The sequence below is a fragment of the Rhinopithecus bieti genome, unplaced genomic scaffold (assembly GCF_001698545.2).
Source record: "Rhinopithecus bieti isolate Rb0 unplaced genomic scaffold, ASM169854v2 scaffold_14937, whole genome shotgun sequence".
Classification (NCBI taxonomy): Eukaryota; Metazoa; Chordata; class Mammalia; order Primates; family Cercopithecidae; genus Rhinopithecus; species Rhinopithecus bieti.
In genome coordinates, this window is record NW_016808492.1 from 31,116 (window position 1) to 53,436 (window position 22,321).

Here is a 22,321-nt window from a genome sequence, read left to right on the forward strand (position 1 = left end):
GTCATATTACAAATTGTAAATCTATGGCTTTATTAGCTAGAGAGTTTGCAAAAGTTAACACTATCATATTAGTTAGTTCTCACGTTGCTATAGAGAACTGTGTGAAACTGGGTAATTCATTTTAAAAGAGGTTTAATTGGCTCATGGTTCTTCAGGATGTACAGGAAGCATGGTTGAGGAGACCTCAAGAAACTTACAATCATGGTTGAAGGCAAAGGGAAATCTGGCATGTCCTACATGACTGGAGCAGGAAGAAGAGAGAGAATGAAGAGAAGGTGCTACATACTTTCAAACAACCAGATCTTGTGAGAACTCTCTCAGGAGGCAGCACTAGGGGGATGGTGCTAAACCTTCAGAAATCATCCCCATGATTCAATTACCTCCTACCAAGTCCCACCTCCAACACTGGGGATCACAAGTCAACATGAGATTTGGTTGTAGTGGAACCAGAAATTACTTACCTAACATTCCCTCTGCCCCCCAGCTTATTTTTTCCCCATCCTGCTGGGGGTTAAAAGGTTGAGGCCCTGTGTTTGTCCCACACTGGTGTCCCTCCTGTGAGAACGCAGCCATGAGCTGAGGTGTGAACCTACAAACCCAGGACCCCCGACCCCGGTTGCTGCTGCCAGCCTCAGAGAAAGGAAACCAGGTATGCAGGGGAGCGTGCAGAGTCCAGCAGCCCCTAGGAATCAAGGATAAGGCTAAGGTTTTCACCTGGACTATGATGGCAGGAGGAATAGGTGACTGCCTCCTCCCTCCCTACACAGGACTGATTCTCATTCACTGTAGCTTCAGTCCAGGGGACTGGGACTCAGGAGCCCTGACCTGGGGTCTCCTGACCACCCTGATCCCAAGTAAATGTGAATGGAGACAGGCATGAGAGCTTGTACTCCTCTTGGATTTCCCAGAACCCCACCCGTGGCCTCACGACGGTGCTACCTAAGGAAGCCTTCCCCCCATTCCCCGCTAGTGTGGTCAGTGGTCAGCAAATAGGAAAAGGATACAACAGGATTAGAAATGTGAGATTGTCTTGATTGTACCTGTTCGTGGTTTAACTGTATTTAAACAAACAAGGAAATAAATTTGAAAATTATTTATCATCATAAAAATGAAACAAAAATTAAAATATTTATTGCCAGAAAAAAAAAAAAATGAGATTTGGATGGGGACACAGAGCCAAACCATAGCAATTCCTATCTTTCTTGATGGAAGCTTAACTATAAAAACAACTGGGTTTGAAATTTTGCTTGGAGAAATGTTTAACAACTCAGAAGTATCATTGTCCACTTTTAAATTTTTAAGACAGTATTTTCAAATTAATCATTCAAAAAACTAATCTTTTCAACTAAGCTCTCAATGACACAGAGTTGTTTATTATGCTCACTTGTAATATTTAGTTCTATGTCACATGTTTTATTTCCCTTTTTATTCCCTATGTTAATTCTGCTTTTCTTTTCTCTTTACTAATATTGAATTCAATTTGTTTATTTTATTAGTGTTTTAAAGAACCAACTTTTGGATTTGATGTTGTTATCTATTTGATTATTATTTTCTGTTATATTTATTTCTAATATTATCTTTATTCTTTCTGATGCTTCTTGTTTTAGGGTTACCCAAGGTTTGCTTTTCCTAACTCTTTGACACTTTTTGTTAAAGAAACCTAAATGCAAAAAAAAGAAAAAAAAAAAAAGACTACATTATCTATCCTCATTATAAAACAAGATGTAACCTCCCACAGTTAGCAAATACACAACAAAGTATTTTTTTCCTCATGTCATTGTCAATGCACAGAAACTCATTTGGAGTTTTTTAGCTCATGAGGCTAAATGTAGTGTGCATTTTCTCATTTGGAGTTTTGTGACATGTGAGATTAAATGTACTGGGTAGTTTATTAACCAAGTCTTCATCACATTTTACAAACTTAATGTAAAGTCTTTAAAAATTGTTTTTTCAGTGCTTTCATTAGTGCAGAAACTATAGTTCTGTATTTTAGCACAATCGTAGTCTTTATTAGCTTTTGTAGTTATTCTGCATACCTATAAATTAAAAAAATTATTTGGAGTATGGGATTGGAAGTTGGTATGATTTTTTAAAAGTCACCAAGGAAGTTTCATTTGAATATAAATAAAATATGTAGTCAAGTTTCCAAATAATTGTACATCAGTATTTTTAAAATAACAAAGAGATGAAAAATGATTTATGTAAAAAAGAATATGAGAAAACAAAATTTTTAAACTCTATGTATTTTTAGTGTTTTTTTTATAGAGGTGTCAGCTTAAAGCCTTTACAAAATCACATGGTAGGAAAAGCAAAATGATACAAATTCCTTGTTTATCTTTGTTTAACTCAATGTTTTCCAAATATATTTGCCTATAGAACAAATTTTCTGAAACTATCTCAAAAATGTGTCTGGTAAAACACAGATGCTACATGGAGCATAGTTTAGAAAACACTGATTTAAATCACTGATCAAGCTTCTTCCTTGCCCTCACTGCTTCTGTCATTTCTAAGAAGACCAAATAAATAATGTCCTTCATTCCTACTGAAAATTTGAATAAATTAAGAAATAAGACCAATAGGTATGCAAACTGAATGCAAGAATTAATCAGACATATCTACCAAATTACAATAATGCTGGAATAAGGCGGGCGTCCCTGACATATCAGTAGAACTTGTCCTGGAAAGAAATGGAGACCTGCTGTCTATGAGCAGATGGAATCCAAAAGAGGATAGAAGGCTGACATTGAGCCAAACACACCCAGTTATTTTTCCCAAATATAACATTCAGATAAATCACTCAACCTGCCAGGAGGTGGGTTGAACAAATGTGTGGGGAGAGACTGTGTGTTATACAAATGGGGCTACTTAAACAAGGAAGAAAATGTTAGAACTAGGGAAGAAGACCTTTACAATAGTCCCAGCTTTTCATTTCCTTAACCCATGGGGCCTAATCACTACTCCTGTGTCATCCTGGAGTGTATTTGGGCCTCTCAAGAGAGGGAGCCCATGTTACATCATCCATGGGGCACTGCTTCTTTCTATCCTCCAAGATTTAATATCCGATGGACATCTTAAATGTCACAATTATAAAAGTTCAGGTGATAGACTAAATGCCCTGTTTGATCATTACACGTTGTATGTATGTATCAAAATATCACAGGTACCCCACAAATATGTACAAATATTTATTTTTAATTTTAAAAATTTAACAGGTCTATGGTCAGTCTTAAAAGGCTGCCAAATGCACAGTTTGCTGCCCACTTAATGAAGCTCAAAGACACACACAACAAAACCTCTCTACATGCTGAGTTTGCAAATCCACTGCCTCTTTTATTCTTTGGTTTTCTCAGAAAATATACCAAATGTTTCAGGCTTTCAGAGATAAAATAAATACTATCTGTTTTACTTTTCAATTACTGAACCACAAGAGAAGAAGAAAAAGTACTAAAGGATAAATGCTAAAATGTCAATGTTGTTGCTGATAAATCTAATTTTGGGGACAGAGCTTCATATGAAATTGAAATGGGCCTTGTGCCTAAGCCCAGAAATGGACAATCTTATGCCTCCAGTCACAGCCAGCTTGGCCTTATGCAGGAGGCCAGTGCCTAGAGAAGCATAAGAGAAAGTTGACTTTCTGAAGGCAGACTGATTTCCCAAGAGGAAACGACAGTGCCAAGCCTGTATGCACAGATTATACCTCCCAAATTCACCTATTTTGTCATTCTTCCCCAGGCCCCAGGGCCAGAGTGAGTTGGACAAATAATGTGGAAGGTGTGTGATGCTAATATGACTTCTTTCTATTGGGAAAAATATATATCAGAAGAGTGAGAAATGTGTTTTCTTCTAACAGTTGCTAAATTGTAATGTCAGGATGGCATTATCAGAAAATGTCATAAAAATCATTCAGTTGTATGGCCCTGTCGGCCACTATGCTATTTTTCCTTGACATTATCTAGTAATTTTATTGGTTAATCATTCTGAGACAAGGTCCAAATAATATGTTTTGATTATGAAGATAATAATGTTTTTAAAGTTTTAATCCATTATGTGTCAAGTATGGACCTTTAGAAAAAGGACACCATAAGTGTTTTCTGAAAGACTAAAGATGTGGAAATCTCCAAGTCTTCTGCTAGATTTTACTTTCCTGGGGATACTCTGCTCTGCAACAGGTGGGTTTTGAAACTGAAAATACTGGCATTTAAGCCTCAACTCATCAATTATTTGTTATGTGGTATTTGCCAAGTTATATAAGCTCCCTGAGCCTTAGTTTTTCCAAATGCAAAAATGGCAATAATACCTGCTTTAGAGAGTCACTGTAAGGATATCAAATTATAACACATGCAGTATCTAACCCCAAAGAGGGTCTCAAAAATTGCATTTGTTTCATTTTTCTGCCATTATTAATCTTTCAGTAAATAAAAAACATAACAACACACACCTGCCTCCCACTGCTCTGAATCTGAGTTTACACGCCACACAACACAGAACATTTATTTCACTTCACAATGTCCTAAAGCCCACACACAAAAAGAGTAGTGTAAAGAGATCCGATCCAGTGGTTTTATAACTTTCCTACATTGGACAGTCCATGAAAAATCTTTGCAGCCAGATCTACATAACTTTGGACGTCCCTATCTTACGAATTGCCAAATGAACCAAATATTTTTCTGGGCTAGAGATACCTATGGGTAATTTATATCAACCAACCTTTAAGTGAAACCCACAGGAAGTTAGCAAATTGTAACAAGAGTAAAATAATCCCTGTTTGTTGGCAAATTGTAAAAAGTTAGCAAATTGTAACAAGAGTAAAATAATCCGTTTTTCTAAAAACCCGTCTGAGGCCTCAGGGCATAAATTTCGAAGAATCAAATGCAGTTTTTATTTAATAATACACTGAAAGTGATCTTCTAGTTAAACCAAATGTGAACATGTAAAACTGGTGTCATTTATAAAGATACTCTATAATAAGTATCTTATATACTATAATATCTGAGAATTTTATCTATATTCCTATATCTTTACCATCTGATTTGTCTTGGTGCTCTTTTTCTCCCAATTATATAATTACATAAAAAATATTAAAATGTAGCTTATCTCCTGTTAAACCTTTGCATTCATTTTCTCCATCTAATTATCTGCTTCTATACCCAGTGGTTTGTCCTTTCTTTATTTCCCATTAAATTTTGCATCAGGTCCTGTATTTTAACTTTGCACAATCTATTTTGGTTGCCTTCAAGGATCTAAGATTTTATCTTGTAAACTCTCCCAGTTCTCTCACAATAAAGAACAGGATTTTGGCCTCAGAAACGATCAGGGCTTGAGCCCCAGCTGTGCTCACAACCTCTGCAGTCTTCAATTTCCTATCCTTAAACTAGGAACCACAAGCCCCATGGGGATTGTTGTAAGCTTTAACAAGATAATCAATATAAAGTTCTTTTTACTGTATCTGATACATTGTTAGTGCTTAATCAATGTTAACCTATATATACACATATATGTCTGTGTGCATATGTATACATATATACACATATATATACCAAAACAGTTGAAATATGAAATGTGATTAAAATAGTATCAAGAGAAACAGTATCTCATGATGACTGGTTGTGACTCTGGAACCAGACTGCCAGGGCTGAATCTCGTATCTGCTCTTTGGCTGTTGGGATGACTTTGTTCAAGTAAGTTAATTTCTCAGTGAATCCATTGCCTGATCTGTAAAAAGGAGTATTTATAGTGACCAACTCATAGGTTTGTTGTGATAATCTAATTTAGAAAAATAAGCATTTTCAAATGATTCCTTTCATGAAAAGAAACATGTGAATATGTGTTATCATATGTGTTATCATTATACAACTGAGGACAGTTTTCACTTATGTTTTCTAATTCAGAATTACATATAAAATTCAGCAAATACCATATTGCTAAACTTGAATACTGTAATAATATATTTTTTAAGAATTTCAGCATTATCTCAGGGTTCACAAGCTTATAAGTGAAAAAGGTATCAACAGTTGAAAGCTGTCATAAAATAATACCTCTAATACCTGTAATGCATGCTTTGAAGTATGTCTTCTTCTCAAGAGAGTGCTTGAAAACAATTAGGGGGAAGTATTCCTAGGTTTAACCTATACATCTACAAAACACTTTCTCTGTTTAAGGATGAAATAGTAGCCCCAGTAAACAAAGTCCCTCATTTAATATTTGCTTTATATATATAAATAGAAAAAAGGCATTGTTAGGCTATCTCATTGATATTTAGAATTTTACATTTAGGGTCAGACAAGAACTATAGATAGATGAGAGAAACAGCATGATTACAAACTTGTTAACAACTACAGCCACCCCATCAACACACACACACACACACACACACGCTCATACAATGTGTTCTCTCATTTTCCATTTGTATTTGAATGGGAAGAGGTTAAGAAGTAAAGCGTAAAACAACATCACCCAATAGAAATTAAATGCAGGCCACAAATCCAAGCTATATATATGTATATGTTTAATTTTCTAGTAGCCACATTACAAAAGCAAAAATAAACAGGTGAAATTCATTTTAATATTCTGTTTTATTGAACACAACCAATCAAGACTATTATTTTGATATTTAATCTTATTTAATAAACATGTTAAACATTTATCTAATTCATTAAATAACAAATGTATTATACTGATTTAAATCATTATTGAATAAAACTTATACAAGTATTTTATATTGTTTCATACGAAGTCTTCAAAATCCACAGTGTATTTCACACTTAGAGCCTATTTCAATTAGAATTAGCTACACTTCCTGTGCTCAATAGCCACCTATAGCTAGCAGCTGTCAAGCTGGATGGCACAGGTTAGAATAAGTGTTTCTACTCCTTCCATGGGTCAGAAAGAAATTCCATTGAGTCTTTTAAATTACTCTCCCAACTCTCATAAATTCTATCGGTGGTTAAAAACCTCTAGTGCCAGAACTGGAAGAAAATATGTATACCTGAAAAATGCCAAATCTAACATATTTTAAGAGAGTACAATGCCCAACAGGATTATAGAAAATGAATACAAGATTTATCAGGTAATTTTCAGAAATGCTTAAAGGTAGACAAGGACAAATTTTCAGAATGTAACAGTTTCCACTAATGCTTCCCAATGGTTTAGACTGGATTTCATGAGATGTACTTAAGCTCCATATATCCATTAGTCTTTCAGTGCCATTGCTAACATTTCATAAACTTCAATATCTCATTCTCTATTATTACTTAATATTTTTTATCATTTGCAAGCCTACAATGTAACTTACAGACCTAAGAATCAGTACAATCAGCTCTGCTACCAACAAAGCAGAGAAAACAATACTTTTCATATGGTTTGCTTTCAGTTTTAAAATAAGAGTAACTTAGAATTTCTCTGCCCTGAAAAGTTTGCTCATCTTTCCAAAAAAAAAAAAAAAAAAAAATTCTGCTTATTAACTAACTCTTTTAGGTTTCACAATGCTTTCTCCATGATATTTTACTTCCTTTTATACTGAAGCACATGCCTGGAATCTTAGTTAACTAATCTTGAAAAGGTAGAAATTTCGTACACCTTTGATTAACTCTTACAAGTAAACCAAGGACAGAATCAGACCTATGGAACCTTCAGAACATTCTTCTGGAACTCATATCTCCCTTGAAAAGCAAAATACACAGCAAGCCTTAAGCCTACACTCTGGATATTGGACAGAAAGATAATTTTTGATATCGACACAGTCTTTAGAAAACTCATCTACCCTCATAAAATCACATAATACCTATATGTTGATGAATCAAAAAATATATTTCTATAGTGCAAGTCTTTCTTCTAAATTCTACAACCCAGTAACCAGAGACCCCCTGGCATATTTCTCCTAGGCATCTCTATATTAGGGGGACCTTCTATCCCAGTTGTCCAGGGACTGCCCCAGTTTAGTCACTGAAATTCCTGCATTCTGGGAAACCCTTCAGGTCCAGGAAACCAAGACAGTTGGTAACTCTTAACATACCCCACCTCGTTAACATGCCCCACCTTGACTATGTCATATTTGTCTCAAATTTACTCTTACCTTAAATTCCTAAATCTTTGGCGGTCACGAAATTCAAACAGATGTATATATTGTGAAAGCAACCTTAGACTTTTCCCTCCTATTTGCAATTATTATTTTCTTTATTCAAGTAATATTTATTGTCAACTTTGTCAAAGATCAGATGGCTATTGGTGTGCAGATTCATTTCTGGGTTACTTGTTCTGTTCTGTTGGTCTATGTGTCTGCTATTGTACCAGTCCCATGCTGTTTTGGTTACTGTAGCCATATAAAATATTTGGAAGTTGGGTAATGTGATGTCTCCAGCTTTGCTCTTTTTGAAGTGGGGAAAGGATGCTCTAATCAATAAATGTTGCTGGCATACCTGACTAGCCATACACAGAAGAATGAAACTGGACTCTTATCTTTTACCATATACAAAAATTAACTCAGGATGGATTAAAGATGTCAATGTGAGACCTCAAACTATAAGAATCCTAGAAGAAAATCTAGAAAACACTATTTGAGACATTGGACTTGGAAAAGAATTTATGACCAAGTCCTCAAAAGCAATTGCAACAAAACAATTAATGAGTGGAACTTAGCTAAAGAGTTCTGCATATTAAGAAACTATCAACAGAGTAAAACAGACAACCTACAGAATAGGAGAATATATTCACAAACTATGCATCCAACAAAGATCTAATATCCAAAATCCATAAGGAACTTAAGCAAATGAACAAGCAAAAACCAAATAACTCCATTCAAAAGTGGGCAAAATATATGAACAGAGTCTTCCCAAAAGAAGACATACAAATGGCCAACAAACATACGAAAAATGCTCTATATCACTAATCATCAGAGAAATGCAAATCAAAAGCACAATGAGATATCAACTCACAGGCATCAGACGGTTAGTATTATACCAAAAAAACATGCACTCGTACGTTCATCACAGCGCTATTCACAATAGCAAAGACATGGAATTTACCTAGGTGCCCATCAATGGTGGACTGGATAAATAAAATGTTGTACATACATACCATGGAATACTACACAGCCATAAAAAAGAACAAAATCATGCCCTTTGCAGCAACATGGATGTAGCTGGCAGCCATTATTTTAAGTGAATTAATGCAGGAAAAGAAAACCAAATACCCTTTATTCTCACTTGTAAATGGAAGCTAAACATTGGTTATTAACGGACATAAAGATGGCAACAGTAGACACTGAGGACTACTAGAAGGGGGAAGATGGGAGAGGGCAAGGATTGAAAAACAAACTTTTGGGTCCTATGATCACTTCCTGGGTGATATGTTTAATTTTACCCAAATCTCAACATCATGCAATACACCCATATAACAAACCTAAACATGTACCCTCTGAACTAAGATAAAACTTGAAATTATTTTTAAAAAGTACATTTTATTGACTATCAACTAGGGATTTATAAGTCAGAAAAGATTTCAAAATATCTGTTTTGTGGAGTTTACATTTCATTGTGGAAAGACAAAATAAATAGAAAAATAATATATAACGTTTCATAAATAGTGATGTAAAAACAAAATAAAACAGAATAAGGGGAATAGAAAGTACAGTACCGACGCATAGAAACTACTGACCGTAGGCCGGGCGTGGTGGCTCAAGCCTGTAATCCCAGCACTTTGGGAGGCCGAGGCGGGCGGATCACGAGGTCAGGAGATCGAGACCATCCTGGCTAACATGGTGAAACCCCGTCTCTACTAAAATACAAAAAACTAGCCGGGCGAGGTGGCGGGCGCCTGTAGTCCCAGCTATTCGGGAGGCTGAGGCAGGAGAATGGCGTGAACCCAGGAGGCGGAGCTTGCAGTGAGCCGAGATCGCACCGGTGCACTCCAGCCTGGGTGACAGAGCAAGACTCCGTCTCAAACAACAACAACAAAAAAAAAAAAAACACTACTGACCGTATCAACAATAACAAGTTATGACCCTTTTCCATTAAATTTCTGATTCATGGGAGCCAACCCCAGTGCTAGACTCAAGGGGACACTTATTTGTCTCAGTCAGAGATGATAATCACAAACCTCCTTGCCAAAGGCAATGGATCTCAAGCTAGAACCAATTCATTCAAACATTCATCTGGCAATTAGTCTGGCAATTTAAACACATGGCCTAAATTGACCCAATCAGTCTCAAGAATTTTGATAGAGTTTAGGTATCTGTCCCTGCCCAAATCTCATGTTGAAATGTAAACCCCAGTGCTGGAGTTGGGACCTAGGGGGAGGTGTTTGGATCATGAAAGTGGATCCTTCATGGCTTGGTGCTGTCTTTGTGATAGTGAGTTCTCACAAAATCTGGTCACTTAAAAGTGTGTGGCATCTCCCCCCACCTCTCTCTCTTGCTCTCATTCTTGCCAAGTGATGTGCCTTCTCCTCCTTTGCCTTCTGTCATGAATGGAAGCTTCCTGAGGCCTCCCCAGAAACAGATACTGCTATATCTGTACCTTCAAAACCACGAGCCAATTAAACCTCTTTTCTTTATAAATTATCGTTTCAGATATTTCTTTGTATTCATTGAAAGAATGACCTAATACAGATTTACACTCCAATACTGTGAGAGTGGTATCCTTTCTTTTTTATTAGATTTCAACATACAAACACATTGTCCAGCTGCTATCGGTAGCCATTTTGTTTATTCAAGAAAGAAACCAGAGCTATGTAAAGTGTCAAGAAACAGAGCCAGAACCAATCTACAACTGGTAGGCCACTATATATTTTCTTTTAACTTTCTGTTAGGTGACATAAAGTATGGACTCATGATTAAAGCCAGTTGACTTTCGGATTCTGTTATTAGCTACATATGTGGTACAGACCCTTTTACCTCAATAAATATCAATGTAGTATTTCTTCTATTCAGAATGTATTTCTTTCATCTTTACTTGGATGACTGCAAGAGCCAGCATATTTTAAAGTTGTTTTTTGTTTGTTTGTTTGTTTTTTGCTAAACCACTTCAGCCTGTGTTAGCTATTCCTCTGCTTCAATAGTACCACAACATGAAACTTAGCATACATTGCAGGTGTATGTTTATGTCCATTGTATTACATCTAAATTTGAGGAAAGCAATTAAATTATGACTAAGAAACCTTCTCTCTTAAATATTCTCTTATTCAGTTATACAACTGTACTTTAAACTCTACAAATTGATAGATAATGCCTCCACCAGAGTCCTGTTCTATAAATATTAGCTATATTATTGTACACCAAGGAAAGGTAAAATTTAACCTTGCTCTAGAGTTTCCACTTATTTACTTTGGTAACTAAATATAAGACATAATTTTCCAGTGAATATGACAGATTTCTGTTTACTAAATTATTTTCTTGTGACATGAATTTGAAAAATAAGTTAAGATACTTTTATTTCCTTTTAGGGAAACAGGTAAGTTTCAAAATTTTAACAATGTATATTTAAATATAAATGCTTTCTTTCACCAAAAGGTGAAGTTTTAAGTCAACTTAAAAATATTCCTGGGCTGGGTGTGGTGGCTCACACCTATAATCCCAGTACTTTGGGAGGCTGAGGCAAGAAGATTTCTTGAGTCCAGGAGTTTGAGACCAACCTAGCAAACATGGTAAAACCCCATCTCTACGAAAAATTAGCCAGGTATGGTGGCCAAGGCTGTAGTGCACTGTGACTGTGTCACTGAGCTCTAGCCTGGGGAAGAGTCAGACCCTGTCCCCTCACACCAAAAAATTATTCACCACGATTATTTCTTTTTCAGGTACTGACATTTCTTCTAAGTCACATTCATAAGCAAAATTGATTGCACAGTACAAGTGTTTTGTATGTGTGAAAGATATCCCCCCAAAATATATTTTCCCCTTTTCATATAATTTGGATACAAGATGACTAATAGCTAAACCAAATTCTTTGTTTCCCCACCAAGAATTTATCTTTAAAACTCTGCTGTGTTCTCAAATTCACACTGAAACTTATGTGAGAAACCAACCAGAAAATGAGAAACCTATGCAAATGATTTTTTTTTCCTGGAAAGTGCTGGTAAGAAACAGTTTCCACAGTTTTATAATGATAAAACAAAACAAGAGAAAGAGGTCAGGTAATTTGTGAAGTAAACATCTTATACTCTTTGAAACTAAATTTCAGCTGCAGCATTAAAATCTAGTTGTCCCCCTAAAGAAGCATACCTTTAGAAAGGTTATAATTTCTTTGCTGTATGTGTTTTGGCCTGCTAATATCAAAGTATACACACTGTCATATAGAATAGAAAAAATTGTTTATGAAAAAATAATTTTCCACCCCAATCTTCATAACCTCAATTATAATTTCTTGAATCAACTTTTTTTAAATATTTGTCTTTTTTTTTTTTTTTTTGCTGTTGACAAATGGCTTAAGGTTCTATTTCTTGATTTACAGATTTTAAGCAATATCTAATTATCCTTTAAAAGAATTGAAAGTGGGAGATTTAGCTCACTTAAAAAATCTAATTCACTTGCTTCCACATTTAAAATTGTTCCATGACTATAATCACTAAAGTGCTAGTAAATGTTTAACAATAAGCTCACTGATGAAGAAAAAGGCCCTGATTTGTAGCACTTGCCAATTTCTACAGTGTGAATACTCCCATCATAGCCAATTTCAATGTACCAGATGATTGGCTAGAAAAATCTCTAAAAATTTAGCAATCATTTCTACTGATCCAGTACAGGCCAGCTCTAGCACACCCACCAGATAACATCTATTTACACTATTTGTTACCTTTTAAACACTAAATAATGCATTTATATTTACTGAGAAAGACTCTTCTGTCTGAACACTTAGCCCTATCTTCTTCCCTTCCACCTTGAAACTTCATTCGATCATTTCATATTAAGATATTATATATATATATATATATACATATTCAAATAGAAAATCACAATGAAGTCTTCTGTTTTCCCTCATGATTTTTAAAATTGAACAATGATTAATAACACTATATAGGTAAAAGCATGTAGCTATAGTTTACTAAAAAGCCAGATGATGTGTTGATATTCCCGTATCACAATATTGGGATATTTTAAGGGCCATATGCCTAGTATCAAGATTACTAACACCCTCATTTGTATAATTCCATCAGCTGTTCAAAACCATCAAACACCTTAATTTGCTCCATATATTTATAACATGGTTTTCTTAGCTAGGTCTTTTGCTTTTGGTTTTGTGTTGGATTTGGTTTTTCTTGGAATTTCTAATTACCTTGTGTATGTGCTGTGTGTCTATGGGCAAAGGATTAGCTTGTGTTTATCATATTCTCATATTTATCTACCTGTTAAATTAGGCTATTTTGTAACATCTCTTTTTATCCCAAGAAACCCCTTTCTCAGAACACTTCTCATCCTTATTCCTATCAGATGACTTTCCTTTGTATCATCCCTGATTAATTCTCTATCTGCTCTATGCTACAGATGAGCATCTGACAGTGGCTGGAGAAAAGTTATGCTGACTAATCTCTCTCCAAAGTCATGGCACTCATTTTAATTGAGCATTGAGAGATCGAGATGCCTATTACATTGTCACAATCCCATACAACCCCATTTTCCACAGCACAATTTTCTATCTCCTTCTGTTTTCTCAAATATTCATACCTCATTGCGCATCCTCACATCCGACTATCTTCCTTTTGACTGAGAAAATAGAACCTTCCATATACCCATCAGAAAATCAGGCAATCTGTATCTGTACCCACATACTCAGCCTTTCATTCTGTTAAAATTGGCACTGGATTCCATGTCTTGTCTCCTATTTAAAGGCATTATTCTTGGAATACTCTCCTGTTCTTCTAAATCATCAAATATTCCTTTCTATTTAATGTTTCTCATAATGATACAAGCATGCCCCAAATATTCCATCTTAACTATAAAATTAAGAGAATGTTGTATTGGCCCAAAGATAGAAAAATAGACTAAGAGAATAAAGAGTAATTTGCGAACCCAGAATTATTTACATGCTAGTTTCATACAGAATAGAGATAGAATTGAAGAACAGTATAGAAATGGTGAACTAGCATGGTGTGGTACTGAGATTACTAGTTTTTATTGTAGAAGAAAATAAATCTGGATCCCTACCTTGCACTGATCACAGAAAATAATACCAGCACTTTAGAAGGCCAAGGCCAGTGGTTTGCTTGAGCCCAGGAGTTCGAGACCAGCCTGGGAAACATGACAAGACCCTGTTTCTACAAAACCACAAAAATTAGCCAGGCAAAGTGGTGTGCACCTGTAATCCCAGTTACTTGTGAGGCTGATGCAGAAGGATCACTTGAGCCTAGGAGACGGAGTTTGCAGTGAACTGAAATGGCACCATTGCACTCCAGCCTGGGTGACAGAGCAGGACCATTTCTCAAAACAAAATGAAAACAAAACAAAACAAAACAAAACAAAACAAAAAAAAACAGAAAAAAAAATCTATTTTATTGTTAAGCTACCAATATTGTGAAGACTTGAGGGGCCAAAATCTCAAAGAGAAATTAAGTCCATAGAAGAGAGCACGATATTTGGCACTAGTTTTTCTCTGCAAGGAATTCATATTTCTAAAGCTGTAACTGAGAGGGTATGAAATTAAGCTAAAGCAGTACTGAACTTTTAGCAATTTTATGGGAACAATAGAGCAGAAATTAAAAATTAAAGCCCAACTATAAGGAGGGCTCTAAATTAGGAGTAAAAGTAAAACAGATCTGTTCTCAGAAGAACCAAACCCCATGTTAAAAAAGTCAAGTTCATAGTTAGATTACAGCAATCTGGCAGTACTCTAACTGCTTCCTTGAAATTTATGGAATTAGATTATATCATCCAATGCTTCAATTTTTTTTCTAAAAGTTTCCACAAACAATGAGATTCAAACAAAAATCACCACATGTACAGAGATAAGAATCGATCAAATATTTTTAAAAATATTCATAACAATAAACATCAAAGCAGAATAGACATCGAGCAGAACAGACATCCAAGATCAAATTCTAAACAGTACAACATCCTAACAGGAAATTAGGTGAAACAGAATTAATATATTCTTCTCCTGGACATAGATATGAAAGCCCTAAATTTAAAAAATCAACAACGAGATCAGCAGAATATACCAAAAATAATACACGACAACAAAACAGGATATACTTTAGTTATTCGAGGCCAATTAACTTTTAAAATCAGTGTAATTCAACATGTTAAGAGAATAATGCAGGAAAAACTATGATTTCATTGGATGCAGACAAACTATTTGATGACAAACTTAGCAGGACACTCTCTGCCACTACAGCAGTGGCAGAAGAGGTTGACAGTTGAAATTTATCTTCAAATGACCCTCCCTGCTGCTGGGGCCACAAACCCTTCATTGGAGGAGAAGTATCTGAGAGGGTTCTTCACAATGTCTTCTATGCCTCCTGTGTCTAGTGATTATCTTATTATTGTTCTTATACTTAAAAATTTAACTCATTTATTATACAGCAGCAGGATCAAATTATAGTCCAAGAGCTAAATCTAGCCCATTCTCTGTTTTTGTAATAAAGACATTTGTATAAAAGCACCTCTATTCATTTTTGTATTGCCTATGATATAGTATAGACAGAGTTGAATAACTGCAAGAGAGACTTTATGGTCCACAAGGACAAAAATATTTACCATTTGACTCTTTACAGAGAAAGTTTGTTCGAGCTGTTTTAGAAAGGTAGTAGTGTACTTCCTCTATGGGTATGCTATTAGGGTTATTTCTCATTTGATAATAATTAATTTCTGAACGGATATGTATAAAAATAACAGGAATTGATTACACTGCACACTTATCATTAAGAATGTTTATTAGAATTGGAAATGTATTATTCCTTTCATAAGCCCCATTAAACTCCAGGCACTCTGGCTTCAGAATCCGGACCCTTAACTATTGGAAGATTTGTCTTCATAAGGAGAATTGAAGTCCAGCTTCTCACTGATGAGCAAATGAGTCCATCAAGCTTTTTTTCTTTTTTTTTTTTTTTTTTTGAGGACGGAGTCTCGCTCTGTCGCTCGGGCTGGAGTGCAGTGGCCGGATCTCAGCTCACTGCAAGCTCCGCCTCCCGGGTTTACGCCATTCTCCTGCCTCAGCCTCCCGAGTAGCTGGGACTACAGGCGCCCGCCTCGTCGCCCGGCTAGTTTTTTTGTATTTTTTAGTAGAGACGGGGTTTCACAGTGTTAGCCAGGATGGTCTCGATCTCCTGACCTCGTGATCCGCCCGTCTCGGCCTCCCAAAGTGCTGGGATTACAGGCTTGAGCCACCGCGCCCGGCCGAGTCCATCAAGCTTTAAGCCCCTCAAAATGCCAGAGTTTTTTTAAAGTTCCCTGGGCTTTTAGATCTTGGAATACCTTTTACTCCGCATCTATATGGGGATAGAGATTCCTTGATCTAGATTTTGCCCTTTTCCTCAGGAGGCTTACTCTGAATCCAATTTCTGGTTGCCAGGATCCCCTAGAGCACCCTCACATCTGCTTCTCCCACCTTATTTTAATATTCATTGCACATTTCCATCATTCTTCTCCTTCCAGATAAGTACTGTCTTCTGATAAACCTCCAACGATGCCCTGTCATATTGGTCTGCTCCACCAATGCGGTAACATAGCCCTAGGAGGTAAACAATTCTACTTCATCTGCCATTTCGACCAGAAAAGCACTGCTGTGTTTTCATTTTATGTGCTTGTTTTTAATTAGTTTATTTATTTGTAACAAAACAGTGTATGTGGTATATACTATGATGCTTTGATATACACACATGTACACAATAAAATCATTACTACAGTCACACTAACATATCTGTGTCCTTACATACTTACCATTTATTATTTTGGTGAAAGCATCAAGCATCTACTCTCATAGCAAACTTCTACCATACAATTTAATATTAAATATAGTCATTTATGCTGTAGATTACATCTCTAAACTTATCCTATTTTTAATTGCACAACAGTTCATGGGAAAAAATTAACTCATTTTGAGTATTCTGTTTTTGGTTTCTAATTAATAATTAGTACTTTACTAATGTTAAGGATAGTAAGTCTCTCTAGTGAGTACTTGACATCAGTGCCATGTGGAGACTGAAGCAAAATAAAAATTTAGTAATAATGCTCTTATATTTATTTAAATGTTTGATATGTGGTTCATCATGGAAGTCCTTGCATTAATACTGATTTCTTTACAATTACATTAAAATATATTTTATATCGATCACTGTGTATTTTGCTATACCCTTAAAATTTGGGAATCCTAGCTAAAAACAATCAGACAAGAGAAAGAAATGAAAGTCATCCAAAGGTGAAAAGGAAGAAGTCAAATTATCATTGTTTATAGATTACATGATCTTATATTTGGAAAAACCTAATGACTCCAGAAAAAAACGATTAGAATGACAAACAAATTCAGTAAAGTTGCAGGTTACAAAGTAAATGTACAAAAGTCAGTAGCATTGCTGTGTGCCAACAGTGAACAATCTGAAAAAGCAATTTAAAAAGTAATTTCATTTACGATAGCTACAAATAACATAAAATACCTAGGAATTAATAAAAGAAGTGAAAAATCTGTACAATGAAAATTATAAAACATTGATGAAAGAAATTGAAGAGGACACAAAAAATTGGAAAGATGTTTCATTTTTATGGGTTGGATGCATCAATATTGTTAAAATGTCCATACTACCCAAAGCAATCTACAGATTCAATGTAACCTATCAAAATACCAATGGCATTCTTCACAGAAATATAACACATAATCCTAAAATGTATATGGAGCCACAAAAGATCCAAAATAGCCAAAGCTATCCTGAACTAAAGAAAAAAACTAATGAATCACATCACCTGACTACAAATTTTACTACAGAGCTATAGTAACCAAAATAGCATAGTACTGTCATAAAAACAGATACATAGACCAATGGAACAGAATAGAGAACTCAGAAACAAATCCATACTCCTACAGTGAACTCATTTTTGACAAAGATGCCAAGAGCATACACTGAGGGAAAGGATAGTCTCTTCAATAAATGGTGCTGCAAAAACTAAATATGCATATGCAGAAAATGAAACCAGATTCCTGTCTCTCACCACATACAAAAATCAAACAAAATAGATTAAAGTCTTAAATATAAGACCTCAAACTGTGAAACTGCTAAAGGAAAACTTTGGAGAAACTCCAGGACATTGAACTGGCAAAGATTTCTTGAGGAATACCCAACAAGCACATGCAACTAAAGCAGAAATGGACAAATGGGATCACATCAGGTTTAAAAGTTTCTGCACAGCCAAGTGAAAAAAAATCAACAGAGTGAAACAACAGTCCATGGAATGAGAGAAAATATTTGCAAACTATCTGACTTACAAGGGATTAATAAACAGAAAATATTAAAAGCTCAAACAACTCTGTAGGAAAAAAATCTAGTAATCTGATTTAAAAACGGGCAAAATATCTATATAGACATTTCCCAAAATAAGACATACAAGTGCAAAACAAGTTTATGAAAATGTACTCAACAGGCTGGATGCGGTGGCTCAGGCCTGGAATCCCAGCACTTTGGGAGGCCGAGGCGGCCGATCACAAGGTCAGGAGATCGAGACCATCCTGGCTAACACAGTGAAACCCCGTCTCTACTAAAAATACAAAAAATGAGCCGGGCGTGGTGGCGGTGCCTGCAGTCCCAGTTACTCGGGAGGCTGAGGCAGGAGAATGGTGTGAACCTGAGAGGCGGAACTTGTAGTGGGCGGAGATCGCGTCACTGCACTCCACCCTGGGTGACAGAGCAAGACTCCGTCTCAAAAAAAAAAAAAAAAAGAAAAGGTACTCAACATCATTGATCATCAGAGAAATGCAGATCAAAACTATGTTGAAGGCTGGGTGCTGTGGCTCTCGTCTGTAATCCCAGCATTTTGGGAATCTGAGATGGGTAGATCACCTGAATTCAGGAGTTCAAGACAGCCTGGGCAACATGATGAAAACCCTGTCTCTACAAAAAATACAAAAATTAGCCTGTACATACCTGTAGTCCTAGCTACTCGGGAACCTGAAGCAGGAGAATCACTTGACCCAGGGAAGATTAAGACTGCAGTGAGCCAGGACCACAGGGCTGCACTCCAGCCTGGGCAAGAGAGGGAGAGTCTGTCTCAAAATAAATAAATAAATAAATAAATAAATAAATAAATAAATAAATATTGCTACAACGAGGTAACATCTCACCCCAGTTAAAAGGGCTTTTTATCCAAAACACAGGCAATAACAAATGCTGATGAGGATGTAGGAAAAAGCAAACCCTCATACACTGCTGGTAAGAATGTAAAGTAGTACAACCACTATGGAGAACAGTTTGGAGGTTCCTAATAAAAACTAAAAATAGACCTACTATGGGATTGCTGCATCACATGGTAACTCTATTTTTATTTCCTTCTTTTCCCAAAAGAAAGGAAATCAGTGTATCAAAGAGATATCTGCATTCTCATGTTTATTGCAGCACTGTTCACAATAGCTAAGATTTGATAGCAACCTACGTGTCTACTAACAGAGGAATGGATAAAGGAAATGTGCTACATAGGCACAATGGGGTACTATTCAGCTACAAAAAAGGGATGAGATTATGTCACTTGAACAATGTGTATTGAACTGGCGGTCACTAGGTTAAGTGAAATAAGCCAGGCACAGAAAGACAAACATCACATGTTCTCACTTATTTGTGGGAACTAAAAATTAAAACAAGTGAACTCACAGGGAGAGAGAATAGAATGATGGTTACCAGAGGCTGAAAAGGATAGTGGGGTTGAGAAGTGGGGATACTTTAATGGGTACAAAGATACAGTTAGACATAATGAATAAGATCTAGTATTTGATAGCAAAACAGAGTGACAACAGTCAAAAAGAATTTATTCTACCTTTTAAAATAACTGAAAGAATATAATTGGATTGTGTATTCATCTATTCTTATGCTGCAAATAAAGACATACCTGAGACTGGGTAATTTATAAAGGAAAGAGGTTTAATTGTCTCAATTCAGCCTGTCTAGTGAGGCCTCAGGAAACTTACAATCATGGCAGAAAGGGAAGCAAACAAATCCTTCTTCATAAGGTGGCAGAAAGGAGAATGAGTGCCCAGCGAAGGAGGAAGCCCCTTATAAAACCATCAGATCTTTTGAGAACTAACTCACTATCTTTTGAGAACTAACTCACTATCACAAGAACAGGATTGGGTAGACCACCCCCATGATTCAATTATCTCCACCTTGTCCCTCCCATGACACTTGGGGATTATGGGAACTACAATTCAAAATGAGATTTGAGTGCGGACACAGCCAAACCATATCAGATTGTTTGTAAAACAAAGGATAAATGCTTGAGATGATGAATATCCCATTTACCCTGATGTGATTATTATGCATTGTATGCCTGTATCAAAATGTCTCATATAACCCATAAATATATATGCCTACTATGTACTCACAAAAATTTAAAATTAAAAAAAATAAAAACTAAAATGAAATGCACTCATGTTAGGCAAAATATGCATATATACACATATATGTATATACACATATATGCATATATACACATGTATATGTATATACATATGTGTATATACATATATGTGTATATACGCATATGTATATACATACATACATATGTGTGTATATATGCATATGTATATACATACATACATATGTGTGTATATATGCATATATGTGTATATATACATATATATGTGTATATATATGCATATATGTGTGTGTATATATATAGTGCCACAGCCAAGTTTCTCACTAACCTCTACCTTGTTCCAACCCTGTTTGACATGTTTCTCAAAGCTCTTGATTATATGATATCCTCCTTCAGGGATAATCATATAACCATAAACAAATATCTATATAAAAGAATTCTATAAAACACCCAGAGTCAAAACTTATATGCCTATACTTCTTATGTGAGCCAATATAGCACATTTAAATGTTCATCTTTTAAGATTAAAGAATTGCCCTTTCCAACAACCCTGTATTAAAATGAAGAGTTTTCATACAATGTGTAAGGACACATAATCCATTAAACCATTAGCAATTTGTATTATTTGAAAGTTTTCTAATATGAAAAGTAATTGATAAAAGGACAGAGAAGAACTAAGCTTTAATTGGAGCAGAGAGAAGAAACTTGCTCAAACAAGAGAGGAGATTAGTACAGAGAAGAACTAAGCTTTAATTGGAGCAGAGAGAAGAAACTTGCTCAAGCAAGAGAGGAGATTAAACCTTATAGATACAGTGCTGGAATCCCAAAATAGCATGAGATGAATGATTGGCTTCAGATGGGGCATTCTGAAAGCCATGAAAAATGAGATGTGAGAATAATAAAGTCAAGCTTCTACTTTTGCTTGAACTAATTTTCCTTGCTCTAATTATATACAATGCATCAAATGCATTATCCACAAATAAAGTCCTCTCAGTAAATGTCTATTGCTCTAAAAAATGGAATACTTAAAAGTGTTTGTAAATTTTACTTATTTATATTTTAAACAATTTTCAGAATGCATTTCAAATATTATATAAAAGCAGAATGCTTCTGCATTAATAAAATCAATAGCAATAATCATAATAAATATTGAGTAATAAGAAAGCCAAGATGAGAGGCATCCTTATTTGTGATTAATGTTGGCAAGATGGAAGCAGCACATTTACTAATGGAACCATACAATCACGGAGTATTTCATGCATAACTATCCAAAATAAAATTATCATTTTCCTGGAATGAAAACACTTCAAAATTACAGTGTGCACAGCTCTAAATTGATTCTATAAATGGATTCCAGAAAATCATTTACCAGATGGTTATATTTAGATGCCACTCAAGCTTCCTGAGTACTTTAAAGGTGGAGTCACCTATGCCCACAGTTGTATTAATAGAGAAAAATAAAAAACTTAACATCTTTAAAGAGGAATAAATGCTGAGTGTAACAAAAAATACAAAAATACAAGAAAGTTTCCAATTAAATGACATTGATACACACAGGAAAGACAAATTAGTGTTATAATTGTTCATCAAGTTTAATTTCATATAAGCAAGTCTCAGTCATCATCATCTAAAATTTTTTCATGTGTATCATGTTGCAATTTTGATTGTCATCAGAATCACTTACTTAGCCTATTTCCTCTCTGAGAAGTAATACAGGGAGTCCATGGTTAAAAGTACAGATTCTGGAGACAAACCGCTTGCATTTACAGCCTAGGTTTGTGATTTCAGATAAAGTACTTAACCTCCTGGGTCTGAGTTTCCTCAAAT